Consider the following 19,128-nt stretch of genomic DNA (forward strand, 5'->3'; position numbering starts at 1 on the left):
GGCAGATCTCAGTGCCAAAGCCCTGGCCCCCTCATCTTGCTGACACTTCCCGTCTCCTTTCTCTCCTCCCTTCCCTCACTCACTTCAACTACCATTGACTGGGTGCCTGTTCTGTGTTAGGCCAGAGGCTAAGTGCTAGGGGTATGGACATAAATAAAATTCTGGAAACGTTCTCCAGAAGTGCACAATCTCATAGTGTCTTTCTCAAAAGCACCTAGGCCTCTTACAAGTAACTGCACATACTTCAAGGTAGCAAGAGGCCTAGATGCTTTGAGAAAGACACAATGTGTGCATGTGTGTGGCCTGGAGCACAGACACATCGGCCTCCACTCTTCCTCTGACTCTCTTCCCAGACACTTTCAGTGAGAAGAAAGTGGAGAACAGGGCTCAGAAGAGATCTTCCCAAAATTCTTGATGTGTCAAAAACCTTAACTTCCCTTTCTTTTGCTTAAAAATGTTATGGGCTGAACTGTTCCCCACTACACCATCCCCCTCAATTCATATATTAAAGTCCTGGCCCTCAGTACCTCAGAATGTGACTGCATTTGGAGCTAGGGTCTTTAAAGAGGTAATTAAATGAGGTTATATGGGTGGGCCTTAATCCAATATGACTTGGTCCTTTTAAGAACAGGAAGAGAGGCCGGGTGCGGTGGCCAACACCTGTAATCCCAGCACTTTGTGAGGCCAAGGCAGGCGGATCACCTGAGGTCAGGAGTTCAAGACCAGCCTGGTCAACATGGTGAAACCCCATCTCTACTAAAAAATACAAAAATTAGCCAGGCGTGGTGGCAGGCGCCTATAATACCAGCTGCTGAGGCAGGGAGATTGCTTGAACCCACGAGGCAGAGGTTGCAGTGAGCAGAGATCGCACCACTGGACTCCTGCCTGGGTTAGAGAGCGAGACTCCATCTAAAAAAAAAAAGAAGAGGAAGAGACACCAGGAGCACATGTAGGGAAGACCATGTGAGAACACAGGGAGAAGGCAGCCATCTGCAAGCCAAGGAGAGAGGCCTCAGCAGAAACCAACCCTGCTGACACCTTGATCTCAGACTTTCAGCCTACAAAGTTGAGAGAAAATAAATTTCAGTTGTTTGAGCCACCCAACCATGATACTTTGTTATGGCAGCCCTGGCTAACTAAGATAACTCATTTATGCACTACCCTGCACAAGTGAGAGTAGCTGGACTTTTCTACTTCATCTTTTTGAGGAAGCTCCGAGGTTTGAAAAGCTAAGGTAGCTAAAGGCTAAAGATGTTTAGTTTTCCAAAAGTTGGGAAATGTGGGATCATCTTGAGCAGTTTGTTTGCTGAGGGTCTTACAAGAGGGTGAATACCAGGAATCAGGCACCTTAAAAGTCAGCACAGCTGATGAAAGATTATTTAGAGATTTGTGGAAGGTAAGAATCTAAGTATATCAATTATGGATGGGTGAAAGATGTTTATATTTACTTGAACAACACAGTAGTGATATACCACTATCTACTAAATCAAGTTTAAATTCTGTAACCTACATTTTGAGATCCTTTGTTGTTGATCTTTGACAGCATTCTAATTTGATTTCTTACTACTCCCCAGTTGGCCTTCTATGCTTTGGCTGAATGAACTGCCCCCTGAATGTATTTTCTCACCTCAGTGTGTTTGTTCATGCCAGAGGGAAGTCTCTTTGAGGACACCTTTCTCCACCTGAATCCCTGTCTTCCTATTTATTCAAATCCAATCTATCCTTTATGCCCCATACCTCTGCTTTCATGAAATACTAATCTTTCCCCAACATGGAGCCATCTCCCTTTCTTTTGAAAATCCATTGCACCTAATATGAATCTCTTTCAAGCTTGCATGACAATTTTCTTTTCATGTTCTCTCCCTTAATAGGCCATATGCACATCAAGCCCAGGGTCTACATTCTGGATCATTTTTGCATCCCTTACAGTGCCTTGTACATAGTAGAAACTCAATAAATATTTGATCAATAAATACATATTGTCATAAACTGAAATATCTGGATAATAGATATTTTTGGCCATTATATTAAATTCTCAATTGTTTCAGTGGCTCTCATCTTTCTTCTAGATCTGATTCTTATCTTGTAGCATCTTTTTTCATCAATTTCTAATTTCTAGTTACCCAGACTCCCTAGAGCTATTTCTGACCATTTCTTCTTCTTCTTGACTTCATACCTGGTAATTTCTATATCTTATTAATTTTTTATTTAATAAGATCTGTTGTTGTCTAGATTTTAATTGTCTGGGGTTTTCCAACAGCCTGATTGTTTGACTGTAGGCTTGCCTTCTCTAACATCCCTTCCTACCACCCCACAAAGCCAGACTCATGTATTGATATGGTTTAGATTTTTGTCCCTGCCCAAATCTCTTGTTGAATTGTAATCCCTAATGTTGGAGGTGGAGCTTGGTGGGAGGTGATTGGATCATGGGGCAGAGTTCTCATGAATGGTTTAGCACCATTCCCCCTTGGTACTACATAGTGAGTGAGTTCTCATAAGACCTAGGTGTTTACAAGTGTGTGGCACCTCCCACCCCCTCTTCCTCCTGCTTCCACCACATGAAGTGCTCGCTCTCCCTTTCACTTCTGCCATGATTATGTTTCCTGAGGCCTCCCCAAAAGCCAAGCAGATGCCAGCATCATGCTTTCTGTATACCCTGTAGAATCATGAGCCAATTAAGCCTTTTTCTTTATAAATTATCCAGTCTCAGGTATTTCTTTATGGTAATCAGAGAATGGACTAATACACATATTTAACAAGTAGTAGTAATCATAGCCAATATTTATTGAGTACTTCGGAAGCACTGTATTTACATATTGCATTTCATTTTGCCTTCTGAATAAACCTAGGAGGTAGTGTTATGGATTGAATGTTTGTGTCCACCCCCAAATTTATATGGTGAAGCCCTAACCCCCAATCTGACTATATTTGGAAATGGGGTTTTTGTGAAAGTAACTAAGGTCAAATCAGGTCATAAGCATGGGACCCTGATCTGATAGGATTAGTGTCCTTATAAAAAGAGACACCAGAGACATGGATTTCTTTCTCCGCGTGCACACACCAAGGAAAGGCCACATGGGGATGCAATGAGAAGGGTTTCATTTGCAAGTCAGGAAGAGAGCCCTCATCATAAATGACTATACTGGCACCTTGGTCTTGGACTTCTTGCCTCCAGAAATGTGAGAAAACCATAAGCATCCAGTCTATGGTATTTTGTTATGGAAACTTGAGCACACTAATATGAGTTAAGTTACATTATTATCCCACTTAATGAATGAGGATAATTAGGTTCAGAGGAGCTTGATGACTTGCTCAAAGTCTCACAGCTTATAGATTGTAGAGCTAGAATACTAATTGTTGTCTGCCCAATTCTAGATTCTTATTTACTTAAATATTTTGAGACAGGGTCTTTCCCTGTCACCCAGGCTAAAATGCAGTGGTGTGATCATAGCTCACCGCAGCCTCGACTTCCTGGGCTCAAGCAATTCTCTCATCTCAGCCTCTTGAGTAGCTGGGACTACAGGCATGTGCCACTGTGCCTGGCTAATTAAAAAAAAAAAAAATTTGTAGAGAGGGAGTCTTACTATGTTGCCCAAGCTAGTCTCAGACTCCTGGGCTCAAGCGATCCTCCTGCCTTGGCCTCCCAGAGTGTTGGGATTACAGGAATGAGCCACCATGTCTGGGCCCCTCTTTTTAGCCACCATGCTATATTCTTCATTCTTTCATATTATTACTCCCAAAGGTATGCTGGAAAATTGGCTTTCTGAAACAAACAAAAAGAAGCCTGATTTGTAGAGTTTGTTGATTTATATGATATAAAAACTCCCACATTTTAAGTTACCCATAGTTTAACAACCAGTTCACATTTCAAGTTATCAATGGTTTAACAACTAGTTCTAAATATTTATTTATTTATTTGAGACAGGGTCTCACTTTCTTGTCTAGACTGAAGTATAGTGGCACGATTGTGTCTCACTGTAGCCTGGAACTCCTGGTCTCAAGGCCCAGCCTCTGGAGTAGCTAGGAGCTAGGACTATAGGTGCATGCCACCATGTCAGCTTATTTTTATTTTATTATTTTTTCTTTTTGGAGAGACGGAGTCCTGCTACGCTGACTAGGCTGGTCCCAAACTCCTGGCCTCTAGCGATCTGCTTGCCTTGGCCTCCCAAAGTGCTGGGATTACAGGTGTGAGCCACCATCTCCAGCCTGGTTTTGAATTTTTAATAATTAGCTCTTGCAAGCCAGGAGAAGCTGCCTCTAGCCCACTGCTGGTTGCTTCTTTGCTCTAGAACCTCTCTAGGGAAAAAAAAGTCTAATAAGAATAAAAGCTCCATGAAAGCAGAAAGAATGCTTGTCTTATTAATTAGGGTAGTGCGCCTTCTATAAGTATTTATTGAACATTTATTAACTACTTAGGAGATTTTATGTCTATTATTTCAATTAGCTAATGTTCTGTGCAGGTAAGCATTATTATCTTCATTTTACAGATTTTAAAAAATGAGATTAAGTAGAGTAAGTCCCTTGACATCTTTCCATTCCTATCCTGGGGCAAGGATTTTGCCTCCCCTGTAGTGTCAATAAGCTGAGTTTTAAGTAAGAGCTCAATAAATACTTGATGGATGATTGTTTACTTCATCCAGAGAATTCTGACTCCCAAGGCTGTTACATGCACAGCCATTCCTGTTAAATGGTTAAATCTTGTTTTACATAGGTGATGTGTGTGTGTGTGTGTGTGTGTGTGATGAGATTATTATATGTCTGTGTGCATGTACCTGGAGTAAAAGCATCGGAAAGTGAGGAAAATAATAATTTAAAAAAAGCGTTTTTTTTTCTTAAATCCACTCAAAATAGTAAATCTAGAAACAAAACAAGAGGTGTTTTTCTGCTCCACTCTGAGGGTTAGGCACATATTGTTCAGTGCCTACGAGGAGCCAGATCCAGGGGCCAACCTCCCTTTGAGGAGAGAATAAAAGATACTGTTAATTGGAGCCACATTTAGTGCTGTGGATTTGCCTGGCATCCTCTCAGTCAGGCTGAGACAAATTTCTGTGCCAGAAATGCAGGATCTGGAGAGAAGACATCCTAGCTTGATTAATTTTTAGACCTGCCTCAGAGTATGTCTTCTGGACTCAGAACCAGGGTTGGAAGAGAGAGTGCTGGGCCCCCAAATCCACTCCATGAGGAACAGCTCCAATCAAAGACCTATGTACTGAGTGGGAAGTCGGCTACAGGAGGTAACTACTACATGTGCATTATGTTTAAAATACCATTTCACTCTCTTGAAACTAGTTTATAAATGGCAGTTTGTTTAAAAGACCAAGGATAAAGTGGGTGAATACATACTGATGTCTCAAATCCAGTGAAGCAGAAAAAGGTGCTGCTTCTTCAGGACACTTGACTGCTATTTGTTTGCAAATTTTCGTAAGGAATGGGCAGATCTATGATCGATAGGATGTGAGTGTCATCCTCTAGAATAGAGCAGAGCATAATCTACACACGCTGGGGCCCTGCAGGGATTACCCAGGGTGTGTAAAAGTATGGTGGTGTGGAGGGCAGGGGAATGAACAGGTAGAAATATAAATTTAGTCAAATTAAAAAAGGATTTTTATCCAGGATCTATAATGACATGTAACATTTGTATAATCTTCATCATATTCCGAGTGTCATGAAAATGTTAAAATCTAACCTTTAATGCACTAATCTGAGATTATTATGTCAATTTTAAATGGATCAAAGTGAAGGAAGCGGGGCAAATTCCTGGTCCAAGAGTGTTGAGGGAGTGGCATGGCTAAGGTTTAAATGTAATTTTCTCTAGCTCTCAGTTGGAAGAGCTTGCTTTTTCCTCATCTATCCCTGGCCACCAAGATGAGACTTAAGCAAAGCTTTAAGATCCAAGTGGAAAGTAGCAGAGGCTGAACATATAAATGGATTTGAAGAAGGTTTAGATAAATTAATAGATGACAGACCCATCATGGTAACCAAGTGACACCTGAAAAGCATCCATGACTATTGTATGCAGTGGCAGCAAACAAGGATGTCTTTTGAGGGGGCCACTGGCAGAGTTAGAGAACTAGGACTCGGGCTGGTATGTGTATGTGTTTCCTATCATCCTGGGCCACCCTAAAATTCCTACTAATGCCTATTAATGTTCTCTCTCCCTTCTCCCTCCGTCACTTCTCTCCTTTCATTTCCAATTTTATAGTCTCCTGCAGGCATAGACTATTGCTGCAAAAGAACAAACAGAACTGGGGCTTTATTTCCAATTGCCTCAGAACCATGGAATGAATGTTCAATGTGAGACCTTATTCTTGTCTATTTATTGGAACAGCTATTATGATCCTTGCTGTTATAGTTGAGGCCTCCTTATTGTCTGGAAAAAATAGAAAGGGCAGGCTTACTCAAATCCTAGTTTCAATTTCAGCTTCCAAATTTTCTCTTCCTTCACTGATTGATTGCTTTATTGACTGAGTCATTCATTCACCAGGAGTAAGGAAGAGCTTTCGTGTACAAAATATTTGACTGGGGTCTCTAAAGATGAATAAATCACAGTTCCTGGTCTCAAAGAGTTATGTATTAATAATGATTATGGTGACAACTAAGTAAAAATGATAATAACAACAGCTAACATATATGGAGAGCTTACTACATGTCAGGCACTGAACTAATTTCATTATGTACAGATATTAATCCTACTCACAATGATCCCATGGAATAGTTATTATATCCTTTTTATAGACCCAGAAACTGAAGCACAGTGAGGGTAAGAGGTGACAGCATGCTGGCAGTCCTCACAGCCCTTGCTCGCTCTCGGCGCCTCCTCTGCCTGGGCTCCCACTTTGGCGGCACTTGAGGAGCCCTTCAGCCCACCGCTGCACTGTGGGAGCCCCTTTCTGGGCTGGCCAAGGCAGGAGCCGGCTCCCTCAGCTTGCAGGGAGGTGTGGAGGGAGAGGCGCGAGCGGGAACCGGGGCTGGGTGCGTCGCTTGCGGGCCAGCTGGAGTTCCGGGTGGGCATGGCCGTGGCGGGCCCCGCACTCGGAGCAGCCGGCTGGCCCTGCCGGCCCCAGGCAATGAGGGGCTTAGCACCCGGGCCAGCAGCTGCGGAGGGTGTACTGGGTCCCCCAGCAGTGCCAGCCCACCAGCGCTGCCCTCGATTTCTCGCCAGGCCTTAGCTGCCTTCCTGCGGGGCAGGGCTCGGGACCTGCAGCCCGCCATGCCTGAGCCTCCCACCCCCTCCGTGGGCTCCTGTGCTGCCCGAGCCTCCCCAATGAGCGCAGCCCCCTGCTCCACGGCACCCAGTCCCATCAACCACCCACGGGCTGAGGAGTGTGAGCGCACGGCGTGGGACTGGCAGGCAGCTCCACCTGCAGCCCCGGTGCGGGATCCACTGGGTGAAGCCAGCTGGGCTCCTGAGTCTGGTGGGGACATGGAGAACCTTTATGTCTAGCTCAGGGATTGTAAATACACCAATCAGCACCCTGTGTCTAGCTCAGGGTTTGTGAATGCACCAATCGACACTCTGTATCTAGCTACTCTGGTGGGGACTTGGAGAACCTTTGTGTCGACACTCTGTATCTAGCTAATCTAGTGGGGACCTGGAGAACCTTTGTGTGTAGCTCAGGGATTGTAAACGCACCAATCAGCACGCTGTCAAAACAGACCACTCCACTCTACCGATCAGCAGGATATGGGTGAGGCCAGATAAGAGAATAAAAGCAGGCTGCCCGAGCCAGCAGCGGCAACCTGCTCAGGTCACCTTCCATGCTGTGGAAGCTTTGTTCTTTCGCTCTTTGCAATAAATCTGGCTGCTGCTCACTCTTTGGGTCCACACTGCCTTTATGAGCTGTAACACTCACGGCGAAGGTCTGCAGCTTCACTCCTGAAGCCAGCGAGACCACGAGCCCACCGGGAGGAACGAACAACTACAGATGCGCGCCTTAAGAGCTGTAACACTCACCGCGAAGGTCTGCAGCTTCACTCCTGAACCAGCAAGACCACGAAACCACCAGAAGGAAGAAACTCCGAGCACATCTGAACATCAGAAGGAACAAACTCCGGACACGCCGCCTTTAAGAACTGTAACACGCACTGCGAGGATCCGCGGCTTCATTCTTGAAGTCAATGAGACCAAGAACCCACCGATTCCGGACACAAGGGGAGCTGACTTTCATTACAAAGATTTTCTCATTGCAAAGTGAAAAAGAGAATAAAATATAAAAACTTTAAAACAAGGCAGAAAGTAAAGAGAACTGAAAGCGAGGAACATGCTCTGAACTAGAACTGACAACAAGAGAGATGGGCTCAGGCTTCAAAATGGTGTCTGCACTGGGTCTTGAAGGAAGAGAAGAGGTTGGGCATTTAGAAACCAAGAATTCCAGGTGGGGATAATGTGTCATAGATATTTGTTGGTTTGGCTGCCCAGCCTCTATTATTTGTTTTTTATACCCAACACGCTGATTTACCATTGGGGAAATTCTTTCCATCCACTGGGTAAAGTTCACAAAATATTATCTACAGAGATGCTCTGATTTTCTCTAGCTAAAGCCAGGTCAATTGGATTTTCTCTGTAATCTGAGCAGAGTGGCAAAAAAAAAAAAAAAAAAAAGCAATAATATGGGCCTCATTTGTTCACTCTGGTTGTGCCCTGAAAAGATTGTCCCACAGTTTTTGTTACTCTGAGATCTTGTCCCCCAACCCCAAGCCGAGCTTTCTAAGCCTAACACTTCAGTTTCTATGAATTTCTACACATCCTTCCAGTATATCCCCATTTTTCCAAGGTAGCCAAAATCAGTTTTTGTGGCTTGAAACAAAGGACTGTGAAGTGCCAAAAGTAAATCCATGTGTGGGCTACACTGCAGAATGTCAAACTTTCCATAGTGTCAGCAGTGCAGAATGCATGAAGGAGATTAGTGAGTGACATATCTGGAAAGGTAATTGGGGGCCAGGTGGTCTGAAGTCAAATGACAGGTTAAGGAGATTGAACTTCACTTGGTGAAAAGGGGAGAACTATTAAAACATCTGAACTGGGTAATATGATTGCATCTCTTCTTTAAGATTACTCTGGCAGCAATGTGGTCCTAAATTGGAGAATGTGGATATTAGAGATAGGGAGACCAGTTAGGAAGCTATTGTATTGGTCCAGGCAGGTGGTCATGAAGGTTTGGACTCATGGTGTGGAAGTGGAAATGAAGAGATATGCATGGGTGAAAGGGCATTTTGTTCTTCTGGATGGGAGCCAATGGGAGAGAATGCTGATTTGCAACAGAGCTGGTGGGGAGTACATCCCACAGGCATATAGAGCTGATGAATTCTCCTGCATTGTACCTTAAGCACCCCAGAGAAGGCTCATAAAGAGGAATGCAGCAACTCAGTCTGGAAAGCAAATCAGTTGGATTTGGACCAAATTAATATCTTGAGTTGTCAATGCTGAAGCTTTGACCACTCTCTTGACAAATAATTTTTAGTTGAGACAGCAAGCAAGAGAAGTTCCCATTGGGAAGATTTGGTATTTCTGTATTTTTTTCTGAAAAAATTAAAATATAAGCCCCAGTTTTTTTTAGTGGCTCATAAAAAGTTGCAAAAGGGAAAACATTATTGAGCAATAAAAGGTGTGTTTATGTGTATTCATAAGAAGTGGGCTACAGGCCAACTCCCATAAATGCTTTAGACTTGTACCTCGGTACTGAGCAATTTCAAGAACCCTGGAGTCTCCTATTTCACTGGAAAAATGGAATGGAGGCAGCTTCTACAGCCCTTTCAGGCTAATCAACTTGATACAGACTGAATTGGGAAGCCTGCCCCTTTAAGTGTTGACAGGAAGCAAAATTGTAGTATAGCAAAAATGGTCTTTGGAGTCCAATTCTTTCTATTCTCCTCTCTGGCTTGGCAAACATCTGTGTCTCCATGTGTTCCCTTGCATTTCCAGCCAGTATCAAGGGCTGTTAACCTATCTCAATTAACATCCACTGCTTATCAGGTTTGGGGACACCACTTTTCAACGGACATTTTGTCATCCAGGCACTATAGCATTGTGAAAACTAGATCCTTGATATCCACAGATAAAAGACTTTCTTATAGAAAGCAGGGATGGTAACCTATTCAGCTGGCTATGATATTACTTTCCTAGGTCTCAGAGCCCAGTAGAGAAGTGGGAGGGACATTTCTAGGGAAGTAGATGGGGAAACCCTTATCCTTCCCCATGAAATCATACTGCAGAAGCAACTGTTCATACCATACAAGAACAAGGCTAGTTCTGCCTTCCATAGTGTGTATTGCCTGAAACATACAAGGATCTTGGAGGCCAAAGATTTTGCCCTGTAGTCACTTGGCTCTTCAGTCCTTATTACATAGAAACCATCTGGTCATACAGGACTTACGGTTCTCTTGAAGGCAGAACCTATCAGGAAGAAAATGCCTCAAATATTAAACTTCCTTCTTTTTGCCTAAGTCGTAGTTAAATGCCTTGGATTTTTACTGCTTCTGTAATAAATTTCTTTTAATTTAGTGGCTTAAGACAACATAATCATGGCCTCCTACAGTTCTGGAGGTCAGACCTGGGCTAAAAAGCAAGAAGTTAGCAGGGCTGCATTCCTTTCTGGAAGCTCTGGGGCACAATCTGTTTTTTTGCCTTTTCCAGTTCCTGGAGCCTGCTTGTGTTGCTTGACTTATGGACCCATTTCATTTTCAGATCCAGCAATGGCTGTAGGGCTTTCTCACATAGGATACACTAACTCTTCTTCTGCTTCTTGCTTCTATTTTTAAGGATCCCCATGATTACATTGAGGCCACTCAGATAATCTTCCTGTTTTAATATCAGCAGATCAGCAATCTTAATTCAACTGCAACATTAATTCTCCCTTACCATGTGACATAACACATTTAGGGTTCTGGAGATGAGAACTTGGACATGTTTGGGAGGCTATTACACTGCCTGTCACAGTGAGGAAGGATTAAAAAGTCTGCTCCTTCTCTTCTGTGTTCTGGTTACTCTTAAAACCTTTAAAATTCTTAAAATGTATTCAAACTAGCTTACAGGCCTCAAAAGTAGTTTTCAAATGAATTCAGGGTGTAGACCCTGTGTTAGGAGCTACCAGAAGTACACAAAAGAACATGTGGGACTATAATGCCTTTAAGGAATTTTTAGACACTGTTTGAGTGAATGAAACACATACACGCAGACAACAGAGTAGAGCAGGAAATGAGATATGCCATGGACTGGTTCAGCTGATTCGTGCCATGGGATAATTTAGAAGAAGGAGCATCACTCTGAATCCCACTGACGGAACGCTTCCCCTCCCAACCTACAGTCACTCTTTCCGGTGGAGCATTTCAATAAGGCTTCATGGGAGCAAATCTTCTATTATTTTTTATTGCTGCAGGTATCCCTCAGCCTGGGGGCTGGGCGTGGGGGAGAACAAATGCCAAGTATTCTCACCAGCTGGCCCTAGATAGCTATAACTTACATGATCCTCCCTTTATACTACCCAGTGCTGGAGAGTGTTCCCCTCCCACCGCCGCCTTTTCTTTTAGAACAGCCGGTTTCTTCAGACTGATAACAAGAGTCAGCAAAAGTCTGAGAGCAAGATTGCAGCTCATTGGTACAGCAGCCATGATAAACAAGGAGGAAGAGAATCCCTTCATGAGGACAGGAGGGAAAGAAGGAGGATTTACTTTAAATCTGCAAGTATTTCCAAGGCGACTGCTGGAGACAAGTAAACAGCAGCTATAAATAATTTTCTACCCCAAATGCTTTGGGGTCTTTTTAGCTACCTTCACCTTTGAGCATCATCTGAGACTTGACATATTGAGTGAGGAGATGGAATGAACATAAGTGCCATTGGGGGTAGCTCTTGTAGACATTTTAAAACGGAGTCTTTGTGATTTGCTTCTGTGCCTCCACTATTTGCCGAACAACATATTACTAGTGATACCAGAAATGTGCTACAGTGACTGCTGAAGAGGTAATCTCAGAGGTGGCTTCCTTCTCTGTGATCATCCAGCCTCGTAAAGAACAGCAGAGGTTGAAGGGCTGCCCCATGATTAATATCTGTGGTCAAGAGGGAAAACCTGGTTTTTAGTCTGCTGGGAAATGCAGTCAGTGGCAGGTCGGGTTGCTGTTCCCTGGACTTCCTTCGAATTAATTGCAGCATTTCCTATGATAGTGGCTTCGTGATGCTGGAAGCCACACATTTATTTTCTTGATGATTTAGAGCGGCAGTAAACTGTATTTAAGAAGTCAGGTGCATTACCCAAACCGTGGTCATATAGGGAATGACTTCCTTTTCTACAACTTGCAATGCTGCCCATAATAGGGCTGTCAGTCAAATATAAATGATGGAGTATGACTTGTTTTTGTCATCGAAAAGCAGGCCTATAATCACAGATCTGTCCAGAGTGAAGGAACTATAAACGTTACCATTCTCCCTTTTAAAGAACATATTCCTTCTATACCCTGGATAGATCCAGCCTCTACTTGAATATTTCCTATAATGAAAATCTCACAGTCTCAGCGAACTTTTTCAACAAAGGGCCAGACAGTAAATATTTTAGGTTTTGCAGGCCCTTGGGTTTTTATTTTAATGTAACTACTAAACCTGCTAATGTGGGAAAACAGCTATGGACAATATGTAAGTCAATGCGTATGACTGTGTTACAATAAAACTTTATTTACAAAAACTGGCAATGGGCTGAATTTGGCTCACTTGCATAATTTGCCTACCCCTGAGATAGGCCATTATTTTGCAAGACAGCCATAGTTTTTAGAACTTCTACCTTGAAGTCTTTGAGGACTTTCACTAGTCCTGCAGTGAGTGATTTTCCAGCTTCCCTCCATTCTCTGTTGATTCCCTAATTTGCCTCTGGGCTTCTGAGGCCCCCTGTGCACACACTGTCAAAGAATCCAAGGCATTGTATTATTATAGTCTGACTTGTTTCTCCTCAACTACACTGTGAAAGTAGAGATCCAGCTTTATTTCGTGTTACCACAGGAAGCATATTACTTGGTACATAATAATAATTGCTGAACCAATGTTTGCGAACTGAATAAATGAGAGAACAAAGGAGATTTATCATATGTCTTGAGCCAGAGTCTTGATTAACACTGGCTAACCCTTTGGTTATTTGGAGATGACTGCCAATGCAGAGTGGTTCAGGGAAGGGAGGAACACAGATAGATGCTTTTGTACAGAGCTGTACTGTCTGATACCACAGCTGCTAGATACATGTGACTATTGGGCACTTGCAATGTGGCTAGTCCAAATTGAGATATACTGTAAATGAAAAACAGGTACTCAATGTTAAAAAGCCATTAATGTCTCATTAATACTTTAAAATTATGCTTACATTAAAAAATTATAATATTTTGGATAGATTAGACTAAATAAAATATCAAAATTTTATCTTTTTCAACTTTTTAAATGTTGCTATAAAAATTAAAAATTATATATGTGGTTCACCTTTGTGACAACTCATTATATTTTTATTGGACAGCACTAATGTGTCTCAGTTTGTTTTCTGCTGCTATAACAGAATACTACAGACAAAGTGAGGAGTTTTATTTGGCTTCTTATTCTGAAGGTTGGCAAGTCCCAGAGCATGGTGCTGGCATCTGGCAAGGGCCTTATCCCATGGCAGAAGGCAGAAGTGAGTACACAAGACAGAGGGAAGAAGGAGGCCAAACTCCCAAGATAACCAATTCCTTCCCAAGAGAAAAGCGGTAATATGTTTATGGGGGTCATGGCCTAATCAGCTCTTAAATGTCCCACATCTTAATACCATCACAATGGTAATAAATGTTAACATGAGTTTTAGAGGGAGTATTCAAACCATAGCAACTGGTATAGAGAACAGATCCTCCCTGGGGAAATGGTTGCTATACCCTTCCATCTTGAAAGTTTGGCAAGATGTTTTTGCATTCACATATTAGGTCTTCTTACCAGATCATGTGTTTTCATTTTGTTCTTAGAAAATGTGATCCCCACATAGCTGGATTACCATGGCAGTAATCAACCCCTTGAGAAGTTGCCCTGTTCTGTGACCCATGGCATAACCGCATTGGAGATGTTCATAAGGTGTAGGAAGGCAGGAGCCATTTGCTCAGCCAGTTCTTGTAATACTACAGCTGAAGACCCTGTGGCCTGAAATTTTGGCTGACCCTTTTGAAAATGTCTCATGCCCTGCCTTAAATATTTCTTTCTTTCTTTATTTTATTATTACTTTTTTTTTGAGACAGAGTCTAGCTCTGTCACCCAGGCTGGAGTGCAGTGGTGCAATCTCAGCTCACTGCAACCTCCACCTCCGGGATTCAAGCTATTCTCCTGCCTCAGCCTCCCGAGTAGCTGGAACTACAGATGCTTGCCACCACGCCCAGCTAATTTTTGTATTTTTAGTAGAGACAGGGTTTCACCATATTGGCCAGGCTGATCTCGAACACCTGACCTCAGGTGATCCACCTGTCTCACCCTCCCAAAGTGCTGGGAATACAGGAGTGAGCCAGTGTGCTCGGCCTGGCTTAAACATTTATTACTCACCTGGGTAAGTCTTAGTTACTTGGCAATACTCAACAAGTTTGGTTTGATTACTTCCTAAGACCTGTGAGATCAAGGGTGATGACAGTGTGAAAACAGCATGTTAGTTGCTGTTTTGTGGTTATTAGTAACGAAATCTTACCTTTGTTCATACCACTAAAGAGGAACAGAAGCAAAGTTCCAAATTATTTGTACTTGAGTTTTGCCTGTGTTATGTGATTTAGGGAAGGGAATGGGGAGGCGATGAAAAGTAGTATCCTTTACTTAATTATATTTTGCTTAGGCCAGAAATAAAATTGCGTTCCCTCTCTATACATCTCTTTTGCTCTTTCCTTGATCAGGGATTCCTTTGAGATTTCTCCGTTTGGAAATGTCCTACTCATCCTTTAAAATCCAACTCAAATAGCACATCTTCTATGTTAAATATGCCTGCTTGGGTCTCTTGGCATAGATTTTTATTTGATTTTGAATTTTACAACAACACACAGATAGTTCTGTAATTTAACTGTTTATATTTCTCTTCCCACTAGACTATATGCTTTTTGAGAGCAAGCACTATCTCCTTGCCATTTTTGTATATCCCACACTTGTTACCTTTTCACACTGCCTCGTGCATAGTATATGTTCAGTAAATATTTGTGGAATAAATGAATGAATAAATGAAAGAAATAATTTACTGTCTGAGAATAGTAATTATTATAAAAGAACTGGGGGATTTTTTTTTCAAGTGTTGCCTGCCAAATCTACATGCAAATGATGAAGAGCAGAGTGCACATTTCATTTACATTTGTATAATGACCACAATTAAAATAACAAAAAAAAGGCTGTTTATATATCCAACCTGAGTTCCTGAGGCTACCACATCCATCGTAAAACACTATATAGAAATGCTCTAATGCTACATATGATAGGATTTACCCCATTTTGCAGCCTCCAAGAGCAAACACCTCATAGGTCCCAAATGTCACCTGTGTATAAAGCCACCCAGGAGCAGATAGAGGATAACATAAGTGATGGGTATAGGAGTGCAATTCTTCGATCAGGTCAGTTGTCAGCATCATACCAATTTCTTATGCTTGATATATTTTCTATGGTATAAAAGGATAAGCAGTACCGCTGGACCAAGAGGAAAAAGAAATCAACAAAGAGAAGAAAAAGGTCTCCTTTTTAATTTTGAAATCACTGGATTTTTATCCTTTCAGTTATCCACTTGTGGGATTTGAATAACACTTAAAAAATACAACGTAATCTGTGTCTTCTTTTTTCATTTCTCTTTCCCTGGTGCAGCTATAGTTTTCCAGATGGTTGCATATATAGCACAATAATACAGGTAAGTGCACACTGCCATGGCCCCACTGTAGGCGCTAACAGTTAATAGCCAGACTAGAGCCCAGAGGCGTTGGATCCAAGATACTTGCATTTGTTTCTTTGCGTATGAGCTTTGATACCTTCACACTGCATTTCACGAACAGGAAATTTCTAGAAAAATCTAGATTTTTGTTTGTGATAGCAGTCCTTATCAATTTGATAGAAGTTCCTTTAATATACGGAGGAAAACAGATTGAGCTGAAAAAATTCGCTGCTAAGGAATAAAGAGCATTCTATTGTAGTAGGGTGTTGTAGGAAGGGGAGGGGCAGAAATTTCCCCTGGGTTACTGGTATATAAAGTAAGTATGGCCAGAAAGCATTAGAAGAATGTCATTTAAAAACTATTCAGGAAAAGCCTTGCTTTCTGTCATTTCTTATGATTATAGACCGGGAACATGGAACAAGATATCAGCATTTAAATCCTGAGCTTCTTTATGAAAAACACTCAGCAGCAGGCTTTTTGGCTTTAACCTTTTTAATATTCTGGATGCTAATTGTCCAGATCATCTCACCCTTCCAGGTTAATGAGGTGGCTAACAGGCCACAAAAGAAAATGACTGCCCAATCAAATTATGATAAACAAGCAAAACCAGAAAACAAAAAGCAAAACAAATGGAAAGGTTGGAAGTTACACAGGCTTTTACTGTCTTCAAGGAATGTACAGCAACATTACATTCCATTGTTTCCTTGTGATGGATTGCAAAAAGAATCAGAAAAGGCACAACATGAATCTGCTCTCAGGACAATGATAGTAATCAAAATAGGAAATGGTACAAATGTAAGCCATTCTCCTTGCAGTTTAAAGATTATAAATCCCTTATTCATCTGTTACGATCCAGGGCCTACTTGTGATTTTTATGGTTCTTTACACACTTGGAATTTTAAAACTATAATGTGAAGGGGCTACAGCTGTTCTCTTTCTGATTTTGACGTTTAATCCCTGCTTGTAGCATTGCACCCTGGTCTCTCCCTCTGTCCATCTGCAGCCTGAGCCTGCTGCCAATGCCTTTCACGTGAGAAATTCAGCCCATCCTGGTCCACTCCAAATATTAAAACACAGCCTCTACTTCTCTAAGGGGTTCTGAAAAATTTAGGAGCACTTGTTAAGGGTTTTGCTCTTTCTGGGACACTTGAGCTATTCTCATGAACATTACGTAACTTATAATGGAAATGGGACCTACAGCAGCTTTGGACCCAGAAGACTTGGATTTTTATCTTCAATGTGCCTCTTTCTGGGAGTATGACCTTCTTTCTCTGAGTTTTTGTTTTTTCATTAGGAAAATAACTGCCCTGCCTACTGCACAGGGCTGTGTCGAAGATCAAAGGAGCTAATGCATGTGAAGTGCTTTGGGAACTGGGGCCAGCTTTTCAAACGTAAGATGTTGTCAGTATTTGCTATCTGGCAGTGAGGTGAAAAAGGCAAGTGGGACATAGTAGTAACAGTGATTTGTAGCCTTGTAGATTTCTTAAGTACATTGAGTGCTTTGAGCTAGAGCTAGATGTTTCCTGTTTGTAAAAGTCTCTTAACAGTGACTCTTAACCTCATGGTCCCTTGGGAGGCCTAGTTTTTCATCTAGTAAACTTGGGAGCCTTTGGGTGTAAGAGAAATTATTTTCTTACATGCTTCTGAGGGAACAACACAGGCGATGCATGCTGTAAGGTACTTGGCTTATACTCTGGAAGATTCTTGTTTGTTGGGTCATGTGTTCTCACATATATTTTTCATTTTTTCTTTTCATATTGAAATTCTTCAGTAATTATCAAGATAAATATTTATGTTCCAAAATATTTACAATGAATGAAGTTTAATGCTTATTGCAATCCTTTCTGTTGATCATCATAGTCATGTTTTGAAAATGACATCAGGCTGGGCGCAGTGGCTTACGCCTGTAATCCCAGCACTTCGGGAGGCCAAGGCAGGTGGATCACGAGGTCAGGAGATTGAGACTCTCCTGGACAACATGGTGAAACCTCATCTCTACTAAAAATAGAAAAATTAGCTGGGTGTGGTGGCACATGCTTGTAATCCCAGCTACTCGGGAGGCTGAGGCAGGAGAATCGTTTGAACCCAGGAGGTGGAGGTTGCAGTCAGCTGCGATGGTGGCCACTGCACTCCAGCCTGGTGACAGTGCGAGACTCCATCTCAAAAAAAAGAAAAAAGAAAGAAAGAAAGAAAGAAAAAAAGAATGACATCAAAGCTTGACACTGACACAATTTTACCAAATATACCCTTTTCCTGTTCTTTGAAGCGTCCATTCTGTCTGGAATGACCATCCTTTCAACTTTGCTGTACTTTTTGCCTATGAAGACTCTTTCTCATGGCATCTACTTTGTCGGCAAGTTCTTCCTGTTTTCAGCTGTGCTGGGATGGCAGAACCCCTGTTTCCTAGTCACACGCTGCTCCTTCACTTGTGGCTGTGCCTTCCTGCATAACCCATGTGGACCTTCTATTTGTGCACAATTTCTCGTTTCCTGTGGTCAAAGCTGATGCAGAGCCTAACTTAACTGTTGGCATCTTTGAGTTGGATGCCTGACACTTCCAAATTTGGGTAGCACAACTTATTCTGTGGCTATTTTGGTTTTGCATTTTCTAATTTCATTCATTCTAATTTCTTTCATTTCTAATTTCTATGGAGGGAAAAGCAGTATTAAGCTTACCTTTTACCAGGTGGTCTCATGATTTTAAAGAATCTCCACACATTAAAATTCCATTTTTATGTAATATCATTTTAATAGAAATGTTCATTTTATGGAAGGAAAATGACTGATAAAATGTGAATGATTCTTAGGAGCCTCTTATACCCTTTTTATTGAATTTTGGTGTGGCTTAATTCGTGAATAAATGTGGAAGAGTTGGAACTGTGGCATGTTTTATCGCTTCTCATTATTCAACAAAAGAGAATTTTTTTCAATAAATATTTAAAGAAAATTTCCAATTTTTCTTTTCTCAATAGTACATTTTTTAAGAAATAGAATGACCGCAGACTCAATTCAAAATTGGTATTTTAAAGCCACTCTTTCAATTCATTTATTCTCTTAACAGTTCCAAAGAAGTAAGATATGATATTATTATTTCTATTTTGCAGATGGGGTGAGTGATATTCAGAAAAACAATGTGGGCTGTCCTGGAACACAGTGCAGCAACAGCATTTCTAGGAACTAGGCTAAGAACTAGTTGTTTTAGATTTTAAACCCAATTGCTAATCATTTCCCTACTCTTTCCTTCTCTTTCATCTTC

This window comes from Nomascus leucogenys, chromosome 11 (assembly GCF_006542625.1).
Source record: "Nomascus leucogenys isolate Asia chromosome 11, Asia_NLE_v1, whole genome shotgun sequence".
NCBI classification, from domain to species: domain Eukaryota; kingdom Metazoa; phylum Chordata; class Mammalia; order Primates; family Hylobatidae; genus Nomascus; species Nomascus leucogenys.